Genomic DNA, 24,978 nt, shown 5'->3' with positions numbered 1-24,978 from the left:
GCCGCACGTCGACACAGAAACCCGCGCTAATGTAGTTTTGGAAGCGCGTCAGATTGAGCACTTCCGGCGCACCGCAGATAGTATGAAAGCACCAATAGACTTTTATTGCCCTGTGGTACCAGTGCGGTAAATTGCAGCAACACATCGCGCTAGTGTGAAAGGGCCCTCAGTAATAAGTAGCTAGAGGTGCCCCTGACTGAAGGAAGATCTCATCAGTGGAATGCAGAGAGCAGGGTGAGTAGTCTCTCATTTACACTCGCACAGGGAAGGAGGGAGGGAGGCGCTCGAGGAGAGGAGTGAGCCACCTTTCCATTATCAGGCGCCTGTAGGCACATGCCTACGGTGCCTTATGGTAAATCTGGCCCTAGCTACAAAAAAGTGTTTCTGATGCTGAAACCAGTATAATTGACATACAAGTGGGCATCCTGAATAATTGACTGCACTTTACTTTATATTGTTAGAGTTCCTCTTTAGTCCCCATATTTAGAAGGTGTGTAGGCAGAATGGGAGGGGGGTGTTGGAGGCAGAATGGGAGGGGGTGTTGGAGGCAGACATTGCCTCACCAAGGGCACCAAAAATAGTCGTGCTCTGGTTCACTAGGGGCTGAAATATGGGCATAGGGGACATTTCTGGGAGATGACTGTAATCTATTGAAAAAACAGGAATAAAGAAAATTGCCAAGTAACACATAACACAGCGCTGACAGCATGAGAGGGGAAGGAGGATGTGGATAACATAATCTCATTAGAACTAACAGTGGCCGCCGATTAGAGGCCCCTTGAGGGACACCGGACAAGTATTTGTGATCTCATTTCTGCCTTAAACAAGCATGACAGCGGGAGAGTGACTCAGCCAGAAAATAATGCATTTATGATGTATAGCTAATGAGTAAAACAGACCCCCTAAAAAGGCTTTGCAGTCAGTTCTGCTCGGCGGCTGTAATATAACTGCAGACCAGCAGGGGGCACTGTTCCTCCCCTGTAGAAGAAATGAGAATAGCAGTATACAGAATATGCATACTAATTATTGGTGACTCATCTGAGAAAGGGTGAATATGATGCATTTTCATCATTATTATTGACAATTTCAGCCCATCAAAAAAAGGTTCGTTGTTTTTTTTAACTACTATTTCCTGTTTAAAGGCAGAATGCACAATATGTTTTAACCATGCCAAATGATGTTTCTACAACTAAAGACTCATCCTGTTTTAAAGCTATGGTCATGTGACTTGGACAACGGCAAGTTTTGTGGGTGGGGCTGCGATACTGCTACATTATGCTACTGAGGGCTCTTTCACATTAGCCAACACGTGCAGGAGCCGTTCTCCTGCACGCGTTGACTAGCCTGCGGCTGTCGTCGGGAATCTGCGGTGCGATGTTGAGTAGCGGCGGTAGTATTAATTCACCCGATGGGAAAACGCAGATTCCCGATGAGAAAAAGCTCCCGGGTGCGTCGTACCGCAGCGCTTCAAAATGCAGAAAGGTAAAATGAAAGTCTATGGACTTTCATTTTACCTTGGTTAAAGCAAAGTATCAACTTTGCGTTAAAACGCTGAAAAGGGGCTCTGGTGTGAAAGAGCCCCAAGTGTTTTGTCTATTTATTTTATTTATTTATTTGTAAAGTGCCAACTTATTACACAGTGCTGGACATTGTCTAGTGATCATTTGCATGTGATTTAGAGTCTCATTTCACTTACTACTACCCACTAATATTTAAAAAAAAACAGGAAAGCACAACGGACACAGGAAAATAGGACAGGCTGCATTAAAAAATGTAATACATAGAGCCATATTGGCGTCACTCCCTGACCATAGAGAGCTGAGTGGTCGGGCTGGATGGGAAGTCCCATGTAGCCTGCTCATCTCTCACTCTATAGTCTGGGCAGCCACCACAGAGGGAGCATATTCCCGCTGGATGGGATTGTTCATCAACCCCCCCGCCCACCCATCCAGCTCTCTGTGGTCCTGGGTTGATGACATCACTGCAGCTCTGCAAGAGGTGGTAAATAGGTTGGTCAGTGGAAACTGGATGTCCACAGGATTGGTAAGCCAGCAGAAGGGGGGAAGGGGTGCCGTTGTAGTTGATGTTGTGCTAACATCATAAGGTTATGGTCATGTGTTGGGAGGACTTAAGGAAAAGCATGCGATCAGTGTGGTCAGGTGATAGTTATGTAAGTTTCTGATTTGCTAGTTATGATCATGTGCTAATGCAGGATGTGATCACAACAAATCAGAGATTTGCAAGTCTATCAGATGATGAAACAAATCACATCCTTCTCCATGAGTTCTCCTAGACATGACCGTCACTGAGGGCTGGTGCACACCTGAGCAGTTCTGAAGCATTTTTTAAAACGCTTGCAGGGGGAATACCGCTTGGCTAATGAAAGTGAATGGGATGGTGCACGCCAGAGCGGCTCGTTTTTTCCACAAACGCAAACTCCCGGGCTGCAGCATTTTTGAGATTTCTGAGGCGTTTCTGCCTCAATGTTAAAGTATAGGAAAGTGGAAAACAGCTCTGAAAAATGCTAGATCAGAGAGGTTTTCCAGGCGTTTTTGTTACAGAAGCTGTTCAGTAACAGCTTTTACTGTAACAATATATGTAATCTGATACACAAAAACACTCCAAAAAACGCTAGGCATGTTTGGAAAACGTCTCTAAACATGCCTAGAATCGCTCTGAAATCTGCTTCAAAAACCTCTAGCGGTTTGCAGATCTGCTATAGGTTTTTGGTGTGAACTGGGCCTAACTGAGGACAGTCAGTGACATGACTATATACTCTGTGAAGTGCTGCAGAAGAGGTCAGTGCTATATAAATACATAATAATAATATGGTAGGACATTACCCTATGGCTATGGTAGGGATTAGATAGTGAGCTCCTCTGAGGACAGTCAGTGACATGGCTATGTACTCAGTGCTGTATAAATACATAATAATACAATTAGAATGGGCTGTAGTGAAGATGCTGTCATAGGATGTCTCCTATCCTAGAAAACAGCAGATGAATTTGCGCACTGCTGGACCTTTTCCCGTTAGTTCTGTAATTGTAAAGTGGAAACATCTAAGAATAACAACAGCTGAGCCATGAAGAAACAGAGCACAGAAGCTTGCAGAACATCGCTGCCAAATGCTGAAGCGTGTTGTACATAAAAATAATCTGATCTCAGCTGCAACAATCACTCGCTGCCAAATTCCAGGCGGCCTCTGGAAGCGATGTCAGCACAAGAACTGTACATCATGAGCCGTGTGTTCTGCCGTTCTGTGGCTCAGCAGCTAAAAATACTTAATATCGCTGTGCGTAGAGCCAAGCGACAACCGGAGTGATGTGTGTTGCCGGTGGACTCTGAAACACCGGAAGTGTACTGTCTGCAGTGATGTATCTAACAATCAAATCTGGGGCGGGGAACGCCAGGAGAAAGCTAGTTTCCCACATCCACAGTGCAAACTGTGAAGTTTGGTGGTGTAAGAATAACAGGCTGGGACTCTTGTTCACCATTTCGGTTAAAACTTTTGAGGAGGCACTCTGACTTCTAAAATAAAAAAATGTATATTTTCCAATGAACCAGGACAATAGGCATATCTTTGCCTATGATTTGGGATTCCTCAAATATCCTTACTTGTTGATTCTCCTTCATTAAGTCATAGAGCGTTCTGCACCATGTGGTTCATTCTTTTGAGAACCACGCATGCGAAGAACACTCCCGACGACGGGAGTGCAATTGAGAAGGGTGCACGGATGGGGCAGTGCATCCAGCGTTAGCGTTCTGGTCGCACATCCTACGAAGCTGCTAGCGGGAGAACAGAGGTGACTGAGGGGATGCTGAGGGCCCCCACTGACTGGTGGGGGCTGGAAGAAGCCCCAGGTAAGTAAAAGTCTAAAGGTTTAAGCACAGTTCCGGTGTGCTTTAAAGTAGGCAATAAAAAGCTAACCGATCTGACATGTTTTGGACTAGTCCTCCTCATGTGGGATTCTCAGCATTACCTTTATTCCTAACAAAAGCACTACTTGGAAAGAATGCTTACAAAGATGCCGGCCGACTGTCCACCCTACTAGCATGCACACTATTTTGACAGTTGGACTGAGCAACTGCCGTTCAGTAAGTGCTTTTGTGAATAAGGAAATACCTGAGAATCCCCATGGGGAATTGGACTAGTCCAAAACTTCTCCGCTTTTTACTATTTAATGAAAGTTAAAGCAACCAGAAAAAGATTAAGATGATATGAGGCATTAGCCAGGGGCGTAGCAATAAGGAGTGCAGAGGTTGCGACCGCATCGGGGCCCCAAAGGACCCTCCCTCAACTACAGTATTAGCTCTCTATTGGTCCTGTGCTCATAATAATCACTTCTATAGATACTTTGAATAGTGGTAATTATTAATAAACTGTTCCCCATCCCCCTCTTGCACTTCTGACACTGTAGTTGCCATTGGCAGGTTTTGGTGCGTCGTATCAATTGCTATGTATAGAGTGTGTGGGGGGCCCCATTGTAAAACTTACATCGGGGCCCACAACTCCTTTGCTACGCCACTGGTATTAGGCAAGATAGCAGTGTTTGCCCACTGCTGATGGTCATCTGGCGTTTTAGTAAGATTTGAATGGGGCTAGCATCCATCAGGCCCCTGGACCCTCTCCAGGCTCTAGGCAACTACCTAGGTTTGCCTTGTGGATGATCCGGCTCCTGAGAGCAACATAAGAAAAAGGTAATTCATAGTGCTATTTACTCTGGGAGAAATCTGCATTGTATATCTCTGTATCTTAAATTTTAACATGTTTCGCAACAGTTAAACATGGGTATGTACAATACAAAACATATCAATAACTAGGCTGTTTTTCTTTTGCTGCCTCAAAGAGTCAATTTTCAGGAGTGCAAGTGACAGCTTCTGTCTTGTCAGTATCTTGTCAGGAATATAGTAAACCTCACAGATAAGCTAATTACAGCAATAAAAGTTTTCCTGGCAGAATACAGCTTCTGAGCTCAGGGGAGAGATAGAAAAAGGTCATAAGTCCATGTATTTTAACTCTGGGACACTTAATAGGCTGCTACTGAGCAGAGACAATAAAGCATTCAATCTACTTTGTAAATGTTCAAATATAAAATAAAACCATAGGATATCTAAAAAAAAAAACACATTGTTTAGGAGCAGGAGGATACATACCGTTGTTTATCTCATTGGTTTATTTTCACTTCTGGTTCACTTTAAGGAAGGGAAAATCCTGCCCTGATCCCGTTGAATTTCAGACTAACCCTAGACATGACTGTACCTGCCAGACATACTTATTTACTGCTGCATAGTTATATAACTCTGTGTACAGTTCAGAAGTCTAAAAAAGTCCTTATGTTTACTTTGTGCTCTTGTTTACTGGCTGTTACTCTGTCTGAGAATGATGTGATCGTTCTATAATATAAATACCAGTCTGTATGGAAGCAGACTCTAAATCATGTCGCTGCAAGGGGGGAGGAGGCTGTTTGTGTAACAGCTGATGGGAGGGGGCGGCCCTACCATAGTATGAGAACCGTGTGACTCTTATCAGAATGGGGGGAGATAACAGCGCAGACAAGTCTCTCCAGGTCAGGTGAGCAAGATCGCCGTCACCGCAAGATCGACAGGAGAGATAATACAAATCATAAAGTAATCAAGATAACATGACTGTGCATGAAAATGGAAAGCGAGGAAGGTAAGCTTATTCACTGGACGTGTGCAGACAGCCTCACTTCACTTGTTCATTTATTTGGGGATCTGTTAAATAGAGTGAGAGCTGGTCCACACTAGGTCTGGAAACGTATCCGTGGCTGCGTTTTTCAAACCTGATGAAAAACGGAGTCCCGGATACTAATGTTTAAAATAGCAGCCAGCCTCACCCAAGTAAAAAACGGATCCGTCTGCATTTGCGGGGATCCGTTTTCAAAACCTGAACGGAAGGTCCGGACCTGCTGCATTTTCACGCAACGGATCAGGACCACGGATACACGCTGGGGTAGTGAAAGCAATGAGAAAACGCATCTCCAGCTCCACAGGCAAAAAACGGATGTGAAAACGGATAGCCTGAGCTTTATGATTGGCCCAAAAAATCCTCCCACTCCTTCCTAATGATGGAGACGTTTTCTGTCAGGGAAAAACCTGAACGGAAACTGATACAAAACTGATGCAAAACTGATGCACTTTCATCAGTTTGCAGTACGGTGGGTACTTCCCCTGATCCGGACTGCAGTGTCCGTCCTGCAACCGGGTCTAGTGTGGACCCAGCCTGAAGGGAAGGGTTTCAGCCAACATTCTTTATATACCACACTTTCATTACTGTATTATAATTAGATTATTTATACAGTATTTATAGCGCCAACATCTTCTGTAATGTTCTACATAGTACAAAATAAGCAATAATGAGGAGCAAAGATACATTAACACTACTTCAACACATTATATAATCAGGACAACCAGCAACCAGAGCTGCATTTACCAATAGGCACTGTAGGCAAGTGTCTACAGGCGGCCAATGTGTGAAAGGTGGCTCACTGGCCACCCCAAGTGCTCCCTTTCTCTCCCTCCCTCCCTCTCTCCCTCCCTCTCTCCCTCCCTCTCTCTCTCCCTCCCTCTCCAGAGTGTGGCTGGAAAGTGTAATGGTTAAGGGCTCTCTCTGCCTCTGACACAGGAAACCTGGGTTTGAATCTCAGCTCTGCCTGTTCAGTAAGCCAGCACCTATTCAGTAGGAAGAGATCTTGGGCAAGTCTCCCTAACACTGCTACTGCCTATAGAGCACGTCCTAGTGGCTGCAGCTCTGGTGCTTTGAGTCCGCCAGGAGAAAAGCGCGATATAAATGTTCTGTGTTCTGTTCTGTTTATGAAGAGACTCACCTACTTCCGACATTCCTGCGATGACAGCTCTGTTCTGCAGCGTCAGCACACCCTGCGTCCGCTCCATGGTTACAGCGCTGTCATGTAACGGCACCTATAGGTGCGTTACATGACAAGAGACGCGCCTGTATTTACCGTCACATGGTGGCACTGTCACCATGGAGAGGATGCATGGGGCACTGGCACTGTGGAAAAGAGCTGTCGTCGCAGGAACGTCAGAAGTAGGTGAGTCTCTTCATATCCGCTCTGTTCACACACTGGAGGAGGGAGGGGAGGAGGCTAACTTTACTGGTTGGAGGGAGGAGGAAAGGGGGACACATCTGGTTGGGAGGGACTGCTTAATGAAGCACATTTGGCTAATTGTAGTGGTTTGAGGAGGAAAGGGTGGGACTGCTTAATGAAGCACACTAGCCTGATTGTGCTGGCTGGGAGGGGGGGCATATCTGGCTACATTTGAGGGTATGGGGACACAGGGGGCACATCTGCTGGAGGTGGACTGAAGCACATCAGGCAGGCTTGAGGAGGTGTGATCTTGTTGAGGGGTGGAGTTAAGGGCACCAAAACTTATGTGCCTGTAGGCCCATGAGCTGTAAATTCCGCCCTGCCAGCAACACTAGTACAAATACAAAGAGTTGATGTGTAGTTTGAGACAGCACCAATACTGGAACATGGGGGGGGGGGGGGGGGTTAGCAGGTGAGGCAGTGAGCCTCCAATGCTACCTATAGCAACGCATAAGCTTGTCTGAATAGATGTGTCTTGAGGGCACGTTTGAAGATTTCCAGGTTTTGAGCATGACGGACAGGCTGAGGGTGAGAGTTTCAAAGGAGAGGTGATGCACGTGAGAAGTCCTGGATGCAGGAGTTAGAGGAGGTGACCAATCTGGGCAATAAGAAGGTCTCATGGGTGGAGAAAAGGTTCCAGGAGGGATGGTATCTGGAGATTAATGAAGAAAACATACAGGAAAGAGAGAGAGCTTGTGCAGCGTTCTGTATGATAGTGTTAGGAGTTGGAACTGGATCCTTTGGGTGAGTGGCAGCCAATAAAGGGATTGGCAAAGGTGGGGGGCTGCATCAGAGCTAAACCCTGCAGTAAAAAATATAAATAGAAAGGAGACCAGTTCTTACTCAGATTGGCACTATATGTACATACAGGTACTTTTCTCATCATGCCATCAGAGATGGATGAAGATGTAATGGGGCCCTAGGCAAGGTAGTAGATTTGGGGCCCCCCCTTGTAGTCATTTTGGTAAGCTGAAGTGGAGAGAGGTCAGAGAAGGCGGCAGGTGGGCCCCTTGACATCCACTAGGCCCCAGGCACCTGCCTATGTTGCCTGGTGGATGATCCTGCTCTGCATGCCATGTGTCACTTCAGGTGCACTTCAACAGTAAAACCAGGGCAATTACTGAACTATTGGTAACTTAAGAATCTGTGCTAGCCTCCACCCCCCCTCCCACCCTCCTTCCCCAGCTGCCAGTCTTCTGTCTCCCCCCCACACACACACACACAAGCACACACTGTCTTGGGAAGGAATACAATGGGAGGTGTCAATAATGTGATGATTCATATGCTATGCCCTTAAGGCGCGTACACTCGCCATACTGCAGCTAACGATGTGTCCGTCAGACCCTCCCGCTGGGCGGGCGTTCTGCCGACAGTAGGACGTGTGCAGACACTGTCGGCAGACTGATGAGACTTTTTCTGACAGATTCGCTGAGCCTTAACACAGGTTGTCTGCTGATCTAGAATAATGTGGTGGTGTTGTCCGTTTGTCAGCCTGGAAGTTTTAAATAAAGTTTACTCAGAGAGCCTAGAGAACAGTGTGTGTTCCTGAGAGAAACCAAAGCATGGTATCTGTGTGCAGTTTATCCTCTGTCAGAGATCTGACGTAACTCACAAAATAAAATTAGAATCCAGTATCGGGCCTCAGGGCCGGATTTAGGCCAAGGCCACCTAGGCCATGGCCTAGGGCACCACAGGAGCAGGGACACCAAAGCAGCAGGCTAAACTGGTGCAGCATTTGCAAGTTTGCAAATGCTGCAATGCAGGGAGACCAGGTGAGTGCCTGATCTCCCTGCTGCCAGCTACCTGTGCAGCGTCCACCTTGCTCTCTGTGCACGTTGGCATTGTGGCGGGCAGCTACGGACTTGGGCAGCATTGGAGACAGAGGGAAAGATGAGCTGAGAAGTGAGTGACACTGATGAGCTGAGAAGTGAGTGACACTGATGGTTGCTGCGGTGTAAAGGTGAGCTGTACTGAAAGAGGGGGAGTGGGAAAGGGAGGGCTTAAGGGAGTCATCAGGCTACCTTTACGGGAGGGGAAGGGGTCATCAGGCTACCTATACTAGAGGGAAGGGGGGGGTTCATCTGGCTACATATACTGGAGGGAATGGGATAGGGGTCATCTCGCTACCTATACTGAAGGGGGGCGGCTGGTGACAGTGGCCTTGGTCAGTAAACAGTACAAATCCGGCCCTGTCGGGCCTGTTATCCCACCTCTCTTAAAGGGACTCCGAGCTCTGAATAAAAATAATATTGGTACTCACCTGGGGCTTTCTGCAGTCCAGTGTAGGTCGGGAGGTCCCACGGCGTCCATCTGGCTCTTCTCCCTGGGCCTGTCCAGAAATGGCTGCCCGGTGGCTCCTAGCAACACTGGGCCTGAGTGTCAGGCTCCTCTTCCTTAAATGTCACGGCTGTTGTCACCACGCCAGCCTCCTCGCATCATCACGGCGGCCGGCGTGACAGTACTGCGCATGCGCGGTTTATGTGTTTTTAATTAGAGCTCGGAGTCCCTTTAAATCAAACTGGCAACAGGAGGGGTGTGCACTGCAGTGGCAAGGCCTACTGAGCCCTGAGGTCCTGTGGCTTCAAGGGAATGCAGGAAACTGGGAGAATGGGGGAGGAGCAAACAGAATGTACCCACTGTTCAAGCACCTGTGCCTAGAAACTGCCCTGATTTCAAGTTTTGCTTGAGTTTTATGATTAAGTTTGCTGGTTTATGTTGTTAAAAGTTAATTATATGCAAGTTAAAAAAAAAAGGTTAATTATATTATAGTTTATGGTTATTTAGTAATTATGTTAAACCCCAATAAAAATTCCTGCAGTCACTGGAATGCTATTGATAGTGTGCTGTGTTTTTTAATACATTATATAATAGCTATGTTTAAAGTAAACCTTAGACAAAAGAAGTCTTAGGATTTATACTTACCGGGGGCTTCCTCCAGCCGTCTTAAAGAGAAGCCGTGACCAAGAATTGAGCTCCATCCCAATCAGTAGCTGAGACCCCCTTTCCCATGAGAAATCTTTTCCTTTTCTCAAACGGATCATTAGGGGCTCTGTATGGCTAATATTGGCTATCATTCATAAAGCATTCCCGCATGCGGTAATGCAGGAAACACCAGCACATAAAAGCTGTTACCGCATGAAAAGCTGAAATTCCGGACGTCATCGGACGTCCTCCGGGCTGTACTGCGCAGGCGCAGTAGTTCTGCGCCTGCGCAGTACAGCCCGGAGGACGTCCGATGACGTCAGCGCGCCCACGTGGGATGCAGAAGTGCCGGGCCTTGGAGCGCAGAAGAGCCCGACCTGGCAGCCGGCCTGGCCAGCTCGGGTCGGCCACCGGAGACCACCGGGAGCCTGCGGAGCGGCGGCGAGGGCACCTCCTGCCTGCCATGGGCTGGAGGAAGCCCCAGGTAAGTGGAAATTGATTTTTATTTTTTCAATACCCTCCCCGAACCTTCCCTTTAAGTTACATTATTTATGGTAATTAAAATAGATAGGTAATATAATCTCTTACCCACCTTGTTTTAAAAGAACAGGCAAATATTTGTGATTTCATAAGGGCAGCCATCTTTTTGGTTGAATGAGGTGACAGGGAGCATAAGACACAGTTCCAACAGTCCTGTGTCCTGATCACCCCTCCCAGTTGCTAGGCAACATGAATAACAACATAGGAAAGACCATCATGCTTTGCACAGCATCAGGGGGAAAAATCCCCGGGCAGTTTTCTTTGATGGGGCGGAGCTTAGCTAAAAATTCAGCTAAAAATTAGACTTCTATAAGAAAAACAAAGGTTTGATGCTGTTAAAGAAACACCAAGCCTTTTCAGTGCTGCTGCGTAGGTTTTTAGTCTAGAGGTTCACTTTAATGGAGACAGATCTCCCAGGCAGCAGCAGAGCGATTGGAACAAACAAGGCTTCCCATCAATACCCCAGGCTGTGTTTTTAACCCCTTGGGTACCTGTTTTCAGATGTATTTCACATCAGAAAGCCTGCATGTGTAACGTTGAAGTTATTCTAAGTTGTGGCAATTAGATTGTTTAGAAAGACTAATAGACAGATTCAGAGCAGATTCAGGGCAAGGAGAAGCAGTATAACAAAACATGCACATCTAAACTGAAGTTGGGGATGCCTCTAATATTGTAATGCTGTCTCTGCACGGAGAACAGGAATGTAACAATGTTGTAACAATGTTACCAACACCGCATTTCAATCGCAGCTGTGAAAATGTTTATGAATTAGCACACAGAAGTCTAAAATAGCAAATGCGGTATTTTCCCTCCCAGATTGTTTTGCCGCACATGCTTTTATAAATGATAGCCATTGTGGTGAAACCCCTCCCATACAGTTTTCTGTCTGTGACCCTCATTGTGGGAAATAACAGCTGTTTACAGCTGGGTCCAACTGTCAAAAAAGCAAGCAGCATCTCCTTCCAGTGACATCACCTGCCAGCAGTAAAAGTGTCACCATGGGATAAATGTCAGAATGTAACTCAGGGAGAGGAAAGATTTTACAATGAGCAAACACTGACTAAATCTTTTATACATAATTATTGTAAAAATGAAGCACTTTATTACATTATTTTCACTGGAGTTCCTCTTTAAGGCCACTCGGTCCTTTTGCCTACTCCCTGGCCGTTCCTGTCCCCTACAGGACGGCCCGGTACACTGGCTGAGTCGCACTTCATGCCATGCTTGCAACAGTCTGCAGAATGTTTATTTCTGAGAGTTCTATTCTTGCTTGGCAGTTGTAAACAGCCATTATTTCCCACAACGCCATGAGGTTCATAGGCAGGAAACTGTCAAGGTCATGGTCATGACATCACACTGTGGGAGGGTTTTCACCAAAATATCAGCCATACAGACTGCTCTGATGATCTATTGGAGATAAGGTAAAGATTTCTGGTGGGAAAGGGGGTATCAGCTACTGATTGGGATGGAGCTCAATCCTGGGTTACAGTTCCTCTTTAACCGTGACACACATTGCTTATTTATGCTGGGGGGTGACACATTTTCTGTGTACAGTGATTGTCATACATGCAGCACAATGTATCTATGTTAGCTCTGACACATAACTCTATAGCCAGGGGCGTTGCTGCTTTTCTAGAAATCTATTATGCTGAGTAAACATGCCCTGCAGATTCATGTCTGTGGCGCATTATTAACGTTATTGTTACATAATCGAGCCTGCCTCGGGCGGTCACTCGCGAAGCCATCAGAATAGAACGCGGGCCTGTTGGGACATCCATCCAGCCGTCTCATCTAGGAACGCCCGGTTCGCGGTCTGACAGCTGCTCGCACCGTCAGCACCGCGGAACGTCCTGCCCTGCGGGTGACATGCCGGGAAGGCTTTGAAGACGGCCGACATTGCGCTGCAGAAGAACCGGAAAAAATAAAAAAAAACAGAGCTTATAATAATGGTTTACATTAAAGCAAACCAGAAGCGAAAAACAACATTATACTATAATGAAATGTATGTGTAGTTCAGATAATGAATAGAACATTAGTAGCAAAGATAAGAGTCTCCTATTGTTATTTTCAGTTATAGAGCTTAATCTATAACATAGCATCATACTGTCACATTTGCAGATTACAACCCACACTCTGGCTCATATGCAATTCACTTTTGTCACCTGAGTTATCTCCTGGGCAGGGTTGGACTGGGGCACTAAGGGCCCACCAGGGAAGTTTCAGCCTGGAGCCAGTGGCGTAGCAATAGGGGTTGCAGGGGTTGGGACCGCATCGGGGCCCCGAAGGGCCCTCCCTCAACTTCAGTATTAGCTCTCTATTGGTCCTGTGCTGATAAAAATGACTTCTACAGATACTTTGAATAGTGGTAATCATTAACAAACTGTTTTCCATCCCCTACCTCTGACACTGTAGTTGCCATTGGCAGGTTTTGGTGCGCCATATCAATTGTCATGTATAGAGTGTTTGTGGGCTGCAATGTAAAACTTGCATCGGGGCCCACAGCTCCTTTCCTACACCACTGCCTGAGGCCCACGCACCCCCTGATTTGGAGCTCACATACCCATGTACTCTGTAAATTTCATTTAGATGTCAGTGTTATATAAATACATAATAATAATACAGTAGGACATTACACTATGACTATGGTAGTGAATAGATTGTGCGCTCCTCTGAGGATAGACCATGACATGAGGGGAGAGGGGGGTGCTATACAAGTGTTGGATTCACTGAAAAGGACGCTGGTTTAAATACAGTCCTATTTTCCGAAGCACTTAATCAGCCAAGAAACAGTGACACAGCTTGAGATAAGTTCATAGGGGCATTATTTCTGCTTTGTTTTGTAGCTTAAATGACAGAGGCCCATATGCAATTCACTTTTTCTCTAGAGTTTTCTCTTGGGTGATATTTTCACAATTTGTCATAAAGCCACCAACAAAAAAAATATTTTCGTCTGACAATCACTGCTGATGAAGTCACAGTCATATAAGCACAGCTGCTTTAGGGGTAGAGATGGCCCGAACGGTTCGCACGCGAACTTATTTGTGCAAACTTCGGTGGTTCGCGAACTATATGCGAGGTCGACCCGCCCCCTATACTACATCATTAGGGTCAATTTTGATCCTCTACATCACAGTCAGCAGGCACAGGGTAGCCAATCAGGCTACACTCCCTCCTGGAGCCCCCCCCCCCCCCCCCCCCCCCGACCCCTTATAAAACGCAGGCAGCGTCAGCCTTTTCACTCACTTGTGTGGCTGCAGTAATTAGAGGGGGGAGAGAACCTGCTGACATAGGGAAAGCTTAGTTAGGCTCTTGTGTTAGCTTGCTCCTTGATACTTATTGCTAAAAAGCACTCCTCATCTTCAACAGCTCTTTTGAGAGCTAATGTTGTTCTTGTGATCTATTTGTGTGTGTATGTGTGTGTATATAGTGTGTGTGTGTGTGTGTGTGTGTGTGTGTGTGTGTGTGTGTGTGTGTGTGTGTGTGTGTGTGTGTGTGTGTGTGTGTGGTGTGTGTGTATGGTGTGTGTGTGTGTGTATGGTGTGTGTGTGTGTATTTAGTGTGTGTGTGTGTGTGTGTGTATGGTGTGTGTGTGTGTGTGTGTGTGTGTGTGTATGGTGTGTGTGTGTGTGTGTATGGTGTGTGTGTGTGTGTATGTGTGTGTATATAGTGTGTGTGTGTGTGTGTGTGTGTGTGTGTGTACAGGGTGTGTGTGTGTGTGTGTGTATGGTGTGTGTGTGTGTATGGTGTGTGTGTGTGTGTGTATGGTGTGTGTGTATGGTGTGTGTGTGTATGGTGTGTGTGTGTGTGTGTATATAGTGTGTGTGTGTGTGTGTATGGTGTGTGTGTATGGTGTGTGTGTGTGTGTGTATGGTGTGTGTGTGTGTGTGTGTATATAGTGTGTGTGTGTGTATATAGTGTGTGTGTGTGTGTGTGTGTATGGTGTGTGTGTATGGTGTGTGTGTGTATGGTGTGTGTGTGTGTGTATGGTGTGTGTGTGTGTGTAGTGGTGTGTGTGTGTGTGTGTGTATGGTGTGTGTGTGTGTATGTATGTGTGTGTGTGTGTGTATGTGTGTATGGTGTGTGTGTGTGTGTGTAGTGGTGTGTGTGTGTGTGTGTGTGTATGGTGTGTGTGTGTGGTGTGTGTGAGTGTGTGTGTGTGTATGGTGTGTGTGTGTGTGTGTGTGTGTATGTGTGTGTGTATGGTGTGTGTGGTGTGTGTGAGTGTGTGTGTATGTTGTGTGTGTGTATAGTGTGTGTGTGTGTGTGTATGTGTGTGTGTGTCCCACAGACACTTGTGCTGCATATACAGCCTTGGTAATTCCTGCTGTGCCACTGCCAGGCCCAGGACATTCAGTGACTACCTGTGTGTGTGACAGCTGCACATTTGTAATACCAATCACTGCATACCTACCTGTTCAGTGCACCTACCTACGTGAGCTGCACCTACCTACCTCAGCCCGGCGACCATATGGGCTTGAAATCCCGCTATCACCTGCACTCTGGCCATGTTGCGCACCAGTCCAGCATGGCCGTCACTACACAAACAGCTGTTTGCGGTGCGTTACACAGTGAGTTTGGTGCGTCAGTGTGAAGCAGTACACTAATTACACTCCCTGATTGATGTATACACATGCAAGATGTTTTAAAGCACTTTAGGCCTCCAATTTAGCATGCAATGTGATTTCTGCCCTTAAAACGCTGCTGTGCGTCAAATCCAGATTTTTCCCCAGGACTTTTGGCATGTATCCCACTCATCCATGCCCCCCTCCAGGTGTTAGACCCCTTGAAACATCTTTTCCATCACTTTTGTGGCCAGCATAAATGTTTCTAGTTTTCAAAGTTCGCGTCCCCATTGAAGTCTATTGCGGTTCAAGAAAGTTTGCGCGAACAGAACCTTTAGCGGAAGTTCGCTTTTGAGGTTCACAAACCGAAAATCGGAGGTTCGAGCTATCTCTATTTAGGGGGAATTAATAAAATCTTGTGCTTCATGTCCAACCCATAACTAGTTGCCTTACTTGTTTTATAATGTCGGTATAACAAAGAAAAAAAGTTCTGATGATAGAAAGGGAGCAGAGTAACATGAAAACGGACGTGGATTTTGCTTAATAATTCTTTATGCAGTAGTATTATTACACAGGGTATGTGCTGCATACGCAATACACACACAGACGCACACACGCATACATACAGTACATACACATAGCTTTCATCTGATTCTATTTTGGATCATAGATTACTGAAATAGAGAAAAAAAAATCCTACAATTTATTTTCCAGACATAAAGGCCAACAGAAACTGTCCAAACTTTCAACACCTCGTGTTATCGGCCAGCGAGAAACTGTGAGGAAATGAGGCAGACCCTGATAACACAGTGTGGGGGGAGGCCGCGGACTAGATAGCTGAGTGCGTGGAGGGGGGAGAGGGAGGGAATGAGGAATATGGAAGTTACAAAACTTTGGACAATTCTGAAAATATGAGACAAAGGAATAAAAGAATGTGTGGAAACCGTGACGACTGACTCAGAAGGGAATCAGGGTTACAGAAGAAGAAGCGTGGATAAGTCAGAGATATGGAGAAGAGATGGTGTCACCCCGGCATCCTGCTCCCCCTCACCAGTGAAGAGCAAAAATGCAGATATTCTTTTCGCATACATTTTTGCGAAAATAATGTTAAATTCGATTTTTCGAACGAAAAAAGCCATTGAAATCATTTAGTAATAAGTTTGTTAATTGTTGCATTTTTCGTGAATTTTTACGCTAAAAATAAACAAGACAAGACAAATAACATTTATATCGCGCTTTTCTCCTGGCGGACTCACAGCGCCAGAGCTGCAGCCACTAGGATGCGCTCTATAGGCAGTAGCAGTGTTAGGGAGACTTGCCTAAGGTCTCCTAATGAATAGGTGCTGGCTTACTGAACAAGCAGAGCCGAGATTCGAACCCAGGTCTACTGTATCAGAGGCAGAGCCCTTAACCATTACACTATCCAGCCATCCAGCCACTAACGTTTTTTCATATTCATGGTAAAAATAATTTTTTTCAGGAATTTCATGTCATAATGCCATTTCGATCTGAAAATGACTTTGGAGCATTTTTTTGCAAGCAACACTGCTCCTCACTGCCGCTTTGGTTCCCAAGGATGTCTTTTTCATGTTGTGTTCACCTTATATTTGGCTCACTAGCAGGCAATTTAATGAACATATAAGAATCACCATACCTCCCAATATTTTGAGATAAGAAAGCGAGACATCTTTAAGATACCTCCTGTCACACCCCTAATCACACCCCTGTCACACCCCTAATCACACCCCTGCCACACCCCTAATCACGCTCCTGCCACACCCCTAATTACGCTCCTGCCACACCACTAATCACGCTCCTGCCACACCACTAGTCAAGTCAAGTGTACCATAAAGAAGTCATAAGGGCCCCTTTCCACTGACAAGTGATGCGAGTGTGCCTACCTAGCCACATCGCATCACTTCCGCTGACGTCTGTCACTTCCACAACCCCCGATGCAGAAGTGTATGGAGGGAACAGCGGGAAGATATGGCTGTGTGAGAATATGCAGCATGCTGCAGATGTTTGCATCTCTCCGCAACCGCTCCACAAGCAATGGAAACTGCTCTATTGCCATGCATCGGCCTCAGGACACCTGCGGTGTGATGGCTATGTAGCCACATCGCACCGCTTCTAGTGGAAATGGGCCCTAAGCAAAAGATGTCATTTTTTCATTCACCCCACACTGGTCATTTTTACATCATTACTTTACCTTCATATTAACATTTGAAAATAAGAAATATAAAATACAATAATAAAATTTACAGTCAATTAAATACATTTTTTCAGAAGACCAATACATAGGTTTATATAGATTTTTACATCAGTCCTGAAAGAGGGACACATGAGGAAGAAAGAGGGGCAGAGGAATTGGGTTCCCAAAGAGGGAATGCCCCTCCAAAAAGAGGAACAGTTGGGAGCTATGGATCACTGTCATTGAATATGCATCATTTCAGTACTTTTTTGGCTACCAATCACTCTGGACAGTTACCAATCACTCTGGACAGAAGATCCTGCTTGAAAGGGGGCCAAGCAGGTGCATGGCGGTAGCGCCGGTAGATTGACGGCCAATCAGCTGACCCTTCCACACTCCCCCCACCTAAAATAGTCTCCCGCGGGGCTCCTACAGAGAGAGTTGGCATTCACCTGTCCGCCCTCTAGTGGGGAGGCGTGGCTTCATAATGACCAGAAAGAGGATGGGAGTGATCAGGCTGCGGGGGGGCTGCTGAGAAGAAGCTCAAGAAGAGCTACAAATTGGGACAGGCAATATTTTCTTTTTTTTCTCTATCTTTTTTATTTGGAAACACTGCCTGTTTTTTTTTTTGTTTTTTTTTTACTATTTTTGAACAATTATTTTAAAAGATTCTTTTTTTTTATATGCATATTGAAAGAAAAAACTGTGGTTGACCTGGGATCATTTAATATTGGTCTTACAAATTTGTGATATTGGGGTTGGTTTAAAACGTTCATCTTTTGAATTATTTAAGTTTACCTATTTTTGATCTAATCTATAAAATAACCTTCAACTTGTAAAAATAAACAATTACTCAAAATAAATTGTTCCTAAATCACTTACCTTTAAAAAAGATTGGTTTCAGAAAACGTTATCTCATGATTTCTCCCTCCTTATCGCTTATTTGATTAACTTTTTTCCTATGAGATCATTTTTCATTTTCTCTTTAAAATAACTTTTCTTCAATGTATAATTGAAAAAGTACCCAAAAAGTAGTTGAAAAAATACTATCAACATTATTTTGAGTATTTTCTTGCTGGCTGGTGGATTCAAGGGCATTTTATTTTTAAGTTGTGAAAATATCACCCAGGAGAAAACTTAGGAGAAAAAGTTAACTTAATATGGGTACTACATTTTCAGAATCAGAATCAGAATCAATTTATTTTCGCCAAGTAAGTTTGCACCTACAAGGAATTTGTCTTGGCAGTTCACAAACAAAAACAATACAAGGACAGGCAGTGTGTATATTACAAGTCAAGGACAGTGTGTAAGTATAGTGGCAGTGAGCAATGTGAGAATTTTTCATGTCTGTGCTGATTACTTTCAGTCCTAGCAGCTCTAACGTGGTTCAGCATTAAGTATGGCAAAGCTGTTCCTGTGTCTAGAGGTTTTGGTAGCGATTGACCGGAATCTTACTCCTGAAGGCATGCGCTGGAAGATGGAGTGAGCTGGGTGAGAGGGGTCAGAGGCAATTTTATTTACTCTCTTTCTACACCTGCTAGTGTAAAGATCCTGCAGGGAAGGTAAGCTACAGCCAATTATCCTTTCCGCTGATCGGATGATGCGCTGCAGCCTCCCCTTTTCTAATGCTGAGCAGGAGCCGAACCATACAGTCATAGATGGTGTCATGGTGGATTCGATGATTGCAGTGCAGAACTGTACCTTTACATTTTGAGGTAGGCCAAACTTTCTCAGCTGCTGTAGATGGTACATAGCTTGCTGAACCCCCAGCAAGCTAGAAAATAATCAAAATTAGTTCAATTAACTCTTTAACATAGTTTTTAATAGTATGAAAAATTATTTTGTTGCAACTAAAAACTAAAAAAAGCTCTAAAAAGTGGGAGAGAAGTAACATCAAACTTGAGTTAATTTGAGACAACTTATTTTAAAGTGGAACTGTAGTGAAAACAGATGAATGAAAAAATGCTTTTTTAAAATAATATTCCTTTATAAATTATTTAGTCAGTGTTTGCCCGCTGTAAACAAATTTCTTACCCTGATTTACTACATTCTGACATTTATCACAGGTGGCGACATCTTAAGTCCTGCCAGCCTGCCAGGCGATCTCTGCCAAATGTTTGTTTACTGAGAGTTTAGAAGCCGGTACAAAATATACCTGGGCTGCCAGAAAGCTCTGGATGGTGAATTCCACATAGCTAAACAACCTAGGCTAAATATACAGGAATATAAATAGGAAATGTTTCTGATGCTGAAACCAGGAAAGTTACTGTCTTGAGAAGATGTGAAAGCATCTCCTATGAGAAAACTCAGGTGTTAGGTTTATTGAATCAGGGCCAGAGGTAGATAACATGTGAGAAACATTTGTGGATCCAGCCAAGTCTCACTAAGCAGTCTAGTCTTTTGTTGACAGGAGAAGGTGACAGTCCGGCTACTGCAAAGCTCCCATGACTGAACAGGTGGCCGTGGTGTGACACTGATGAATCCTCGCATGGTGTCTGGCTGTTGTGAGGAATGCACTTTCCACTCACACTGAGCCATCCCCTGATTCACTCTCTGCAGTTGCAGTCTGTAACACCACTTTCTATTCCTGTCAGTAAGCCGGTTCTCCACACTGACGCAGCAGTTAGGAAACCCTCCATGCAGCCATCACAGGAAATCCTCCTGACCACTTGGTGACCTCCTGTGGAGGGGTCAGGCTCCGGTCAGGCTGAAGGAAATTCTGAGAGTTTGTTATCAGTGAGGCATCCCCATGCGGGTTGATGGTAATCAGGGTTCTGTGTTAGCTTTCTCACACTGCAGACATAGCAGGAACTTGTACCATATATGGAGACATAGGTGGAGGCTCAGAGGCTCTTATCCAATTATCTTTTCTCCTGATTTTTCATTTTATCTAAAAAAAAAAACTTTTCAGCACTTAGCAACTGAAAAAGTACAAAACAGTAAGAAAAAAAATTCCCATAAAAAATATTTTGAGTAATTTCTTGCTTTCCGGGAGCTTTAAAGGTATTTTATTATTATTAATATTACCGTAGCGGTGATCGCAATCTGTTAATTACAATTACGTGAAATTCCGCATACATTTTCGGCCATACGTAATTAAGATTTGGACATTTAATTGATTATTTTGCATAATTTTCATGTAATTTTGTGCTGATTTTAGCAGTCAATAGGCCATTGTCACCCAAATTGCTATGTATGTTAAGGAGAATAGTGGGAATAAGTCAAAAAAAATTCAAAAAGTCTTAGTTTTTGAGAAAACTGATTTTAAAAATGAAAAGGAAAAATATTTTTTAAATTGTGATTTTTCTGAGTTTAAAACAATTTTTCCTTTGCCTTTTTAAAAATCAATTTTCTCAAAAACTACTAGGTCTTTTTGAAAAATTATTTTTTTGACTTGTTCCCACTCTTCTCCTTGACATAGAAACTGTGGTGACAACGTCATCGAAATTATGTGAAAATTGCGTAAAATTGTGAAATTACGTTTCCTAACTAAATTAAGATTTTCCCCAAATGTTGTATTATGATTTTGCATCATATTTGTAAATCATGTTGCGCAACTACGATTATGCGAAATTCATGCTCATCACTAATTAATATGAATGGTTTATAAAGCACCAACATATTCTGTGGTGCTGTACAAAGTAAGAAATAATCATGGGTTACATAAAAATACAGGCAATGGTGTACACCAAATATAGACACTGATACATAATACAGAATTGGTCATTACAATGACAAATGTAGCATGATGAATAAAATGTATTGCAATTTGCAAGACAAAAAATTGAACAAAAAATTCCAGGGCACAAAAGGGTGTGGGAGCCCTGCCCTTATAAGCTTACAATCTAAAGATGTGGAGGAGAGGGGGAGGGAACAAGAGGTGGGGCGGTATACAATATTCATACCTGGTGGCAGTGATAGTTTATCTAGTGAGGACTCGAGGAGTACAACTTGGCCAGAGGTTGAAAGGGTAATGGCCTAAGTTAGGGATTATGCTTGTCAGTCAAAGTGAGTTTTGGTGGTGCAGTTAAAGTGCATCCGAGATAAACTTTTACCCATTGCATAATTGTGTTTCTTTCATATAGTTTGTAGGGCATTCCTCAAGCCCAATACTTTTTTTTTTGTTTTAATATTCCCTATAAACTAAACAAGCCTCGCCCACAGCTTCTCCAGTGCCTTGGCACTCTCAGACTCATGTAGCAAGGGGTTATGGGAGCTCAGTCTGGGCAGGAGGAGGCGATGGAGGTGTTACTAGCTAGAGATTTCAGAGGCAGAGGGGAGGAGGAGGAGGAGATACATAGGAGTGAAGTGTTCCCAGGCTAAGGCCTGGAGATGCAGATCAGCTTGCCTGTGTGTAATGATGACAAACAGAACATGGCTGCTCTCATTGTATCACAGGAAGAAATAATCATATACTGTTGAAGCTGTTTGCAGATAGATTTGTTGTGTAAACTATCTAAACTTTAGATAAGATATATAGACAAGTTACTTGTTATAGTTAGTTTTCATCTCTGATCCGCTTTAAGGATTTCTGAGGTTGGAGAGTGACTGATGTGTTGTGGAGGGGGATTCAAGAGCCCTCCTCTGGAATCCTTCTCCTCGCATTCCCATATACAAGATTTCTCACGCGCTTCACCCCTCCTGAAGCTCGTGAGAAATCTTGTATATATGAAAGCGAAGAGGTGATTCAAGAGGACAAAAGAAGGTCATTTGCAGGCAGAGATTGGGGTTGGGTTGGTATCTGGAAACTAGCGAGGAGATGTTCGTGGAAGAGAGATTGTGACATACTCAGGATTACGGGGAGGTTAAAGAGAAACCGTAACCAAGAATTGAACTTCATCCCAATCAGTAGCTGATACCCCCTTTCCCAAGAGAAATCTATTCCTTTTCTCAAGCGGATAATCAGGGGGTTCTGTATGGCTAATTTTCTGGTGAAATCCCTCCCACAGTGTGATGTCAGCGCCTCACAGCTCTGAGGTCCTAACATCACACTGTGGGAGCCTTGTTGCATTGTGGGAAATAACAGCTGTTTCCAACTGTCAAAAAAGCAAGCAGCATCTGCTTTCAGTGACATCACCTGCCAGCAGTAAAAATGTCACCATGTGATAAATGTCTGAATGTAAATCAGGGAGAGGAAAGATTTTACAATGAGCAAACCCTGACTAAATCATGTATACATAATTATTGTACAAATCAAGTACTTTTTTTTTTACCTTAACTGGAGTTCCTCTTTTACCAACCTCAGGAGACCTCAGGGGACACCTGTTCACATGCTTTGGCCAAGGACAATCAAGTATGAGTACAAAGTTTTACTAACTTTTTGTTTGTGCCATTAAAGTTTAAGCCTGCCGGTTTGCAGGCTGACATGAGGGTGGAGCTTATATAGAGGCGTCAGAGTAATAAGCCAGTAGTGAACTGAGAAGGGGTTCAGACAAAGCCCCTTGTCAGTCCACCGAGCAGATAGCTCCTCTGGCTGGACATACTGGGGAGATCAGGGGAATCATGGTTGAGGCGCCGTGTTTCGCTCAGCTCTACTGGTTACTGTGTGTAGGAGTTCATTCCCAGAGTATATTTTTAGTTCGATGAGCTGTTCTTAAGCAGAAACATTAACGATAACTACTGATGGTGTTGGGCGTGAACATTGCTTTTTCTTAGATAGATTAGTCAGGAGAGGTTCTATGAAGTGTTATAATTTCACCAGAAGAAAAGTGGAAGTAACTATGACCCTAAGATTCTATTCACATGAGGAGGGAGCATCCCACAACAGAGGGTGTGGCTGCAATCACACTTGTTAAGGGTGGGGGTAGTTATGGTGACTGCACTGTTATAGACGGGGAGCCATGGTGGCCATACTTGATAAAGGGAATCTGAAGTGAAAATAAACGTATAAGATAATTAATTGTATGTGTAGTACAGCTAAGAAACAGAACATTAGTAGCACAGTTATGAGTCTCATATTCTTTCCAGTACAGGAAGAGTTAAGAAACGTCAGTTGTTATCTATGCAAAAGAGCTTCTCTGAGCTCTCTAAACAAGCTTGGTCGGTTACAGTGCTGTTTTCTGAAGCACTTATCTCAACTTGTACCTCACTGTTTCTTGTTTGCTAAAGATTTTACTGCAGGAAAGTTGAAAGGGTCATTAGCTCTGCTCTGTTTCATAGTTTAAAATACATTGTGTGATTTGTAAACTGCAAATGTGACAGAATGATGCAATGTTACAAAAAAAAAAGCGATATAACTGAAAATAAAAATATGCGACTGAGTCTTTTATTTACTACTAATGTTCTATTAATTATCCGTACTACACATACAATTCATTACATCATAAATTGTTTTGTTTTTTTGCTTCAGTGTCACTTTAATAGTAATAACAGCCCCCATGACTCCAGCCATTGTGGGAAGGTGCAGGGGTTGGGGGGCCCTGTTCCTCTACATAATACAGAACGGCGGCCGAACTCTACAGGTCCTCTTTACCAGTGTTGCTAGCGACTTTTCACCAATGTAATTTTTGCATTGAAAATCCAACTTTCAATTTGCGAAAAAGTGCTTGAATTTTCGAAAACTGATATTTTGCAGTGAAACCGCTGAAAATCAATAATTTTACAGCGAAAACATTATATTTTTACCACAACTATTGTTTCGCAAACATCGAATTTTACATTATTTTTGTGAAAATGAATGTGAAAAGAATAATGACATTTCCGCTCATCACTGCTCTTTACTCCTCTTCCTTGTACAAGTGTTGTACAGCCAATCACCATGTGGCTTCCGTCTCTGTCACATGACATACAGGGATAGAAGCCCCTTGGTGGGGAGTCATGGTGATGGCCGGATTTCAGGCAAGGCCAGAAGGCAATGGCCTAGGGCACCAGGAGAGCAAGGGGCGGGCTGTGGGCAGCAAGATGGCAGTAGCAGTTTGCCTGCCGAACATTCGTCTGGCTACACAGAGTCTGCACATAGCGGTGGGCGGCTACCAATAGCCTGATCTGAACTCGGGGGAGGAAGGGGCAGCAAACAGGCACTTACAGGGATCTCTGAGCTGCCTGTCACTCACCAAATGTGCTGCTCGCCAAGGAGCTTACAATCTAATCCCTGCCATCATTGTCATTACTAACTGTCCTCAGAGTTAGTTTATAATGTAATCCTTGCCATCATGTCACTAACTGTCCTCAGAAGATCTTGTATTGTAATTCCTGCCCAGGGCCGGGCCGAGGCATAGGCTGGAGAGGCTCCAGCCTCAGGGCGCAGTGTAGGCGGGGGCGCACAATTCATTCAGCTGTCATTCCTAATTGTGTTTTAAGCAGAAAGAAATAAGAAAAGGGGATACATAGCAGTGACTGCAAGCCATATAACTAGATATTAAGGTGTTGGGGAGGTTGTGGGACCTGTGGCGCCTCTTAGTCTAATAGCAATCAGTGTGTGACAGCTGGGGTGGCAGGGATGGAGGGGCGCACTTTGGTGTCTCAGCCTTAGGTGCTGGAGGACCTTGTCCCAGCTCTGTTCCTGCCATCATGTCACTAACTGTCCTCAGAAGAGTTTATAATGTAATCCCTGCCATCATGACACTAACTGTCCTCAGAGGATCTTATAATGTCATCCCTTCAATAACTGTCCTCAGAGGAGATTATAATGTAA

General features: G+C 44.3%; 1 long non-coding RNA gene across 1 annotated transcript in view; it reads right to left on the bottom strand.

Annotated features, from left to right (window-relative positions):
• Window positions 1–12,224: 12,224 nt before the first annotated feature.
• LOC137562593 (uncharacterized) overlaps window positions 12,225–24,978 on the bottom strand; it is a 98,238-nt gene continuing 85,484 nt past the window's right edge. Inside the window, exon 6 of the long non-coding RNA XR_011030151.1 lies at window positions 12,225–12,493. This is a non-coding gene — a long non-coding RNA (uncharacterized lncRNA). The remainder of the gene's footprint in view (window positions 12,494–24,978) is intronic.

Source organism: Hyperolius riggenbachi, chromosome 3 (genome assembly GCF_040937935.1).
Source record: "Hyperolius riggenbachi isolate aHypRig1 chromosome 3, aHypRig1.pri, whole genome shotgun sequence".
In the NCBI taxonomy this organism is placed as follows: domain Eukaryota; kingdom Metazoa; phylum Chordata; class Amphibia; order Anura; family Hyperoliidae; genus Hyperolius; species Hyperolius riggenbachi.
Note: the sequence above shows the minus strand (reverse complement) of the source record. Positions and strands in the feature narration are given on the sequence as shown.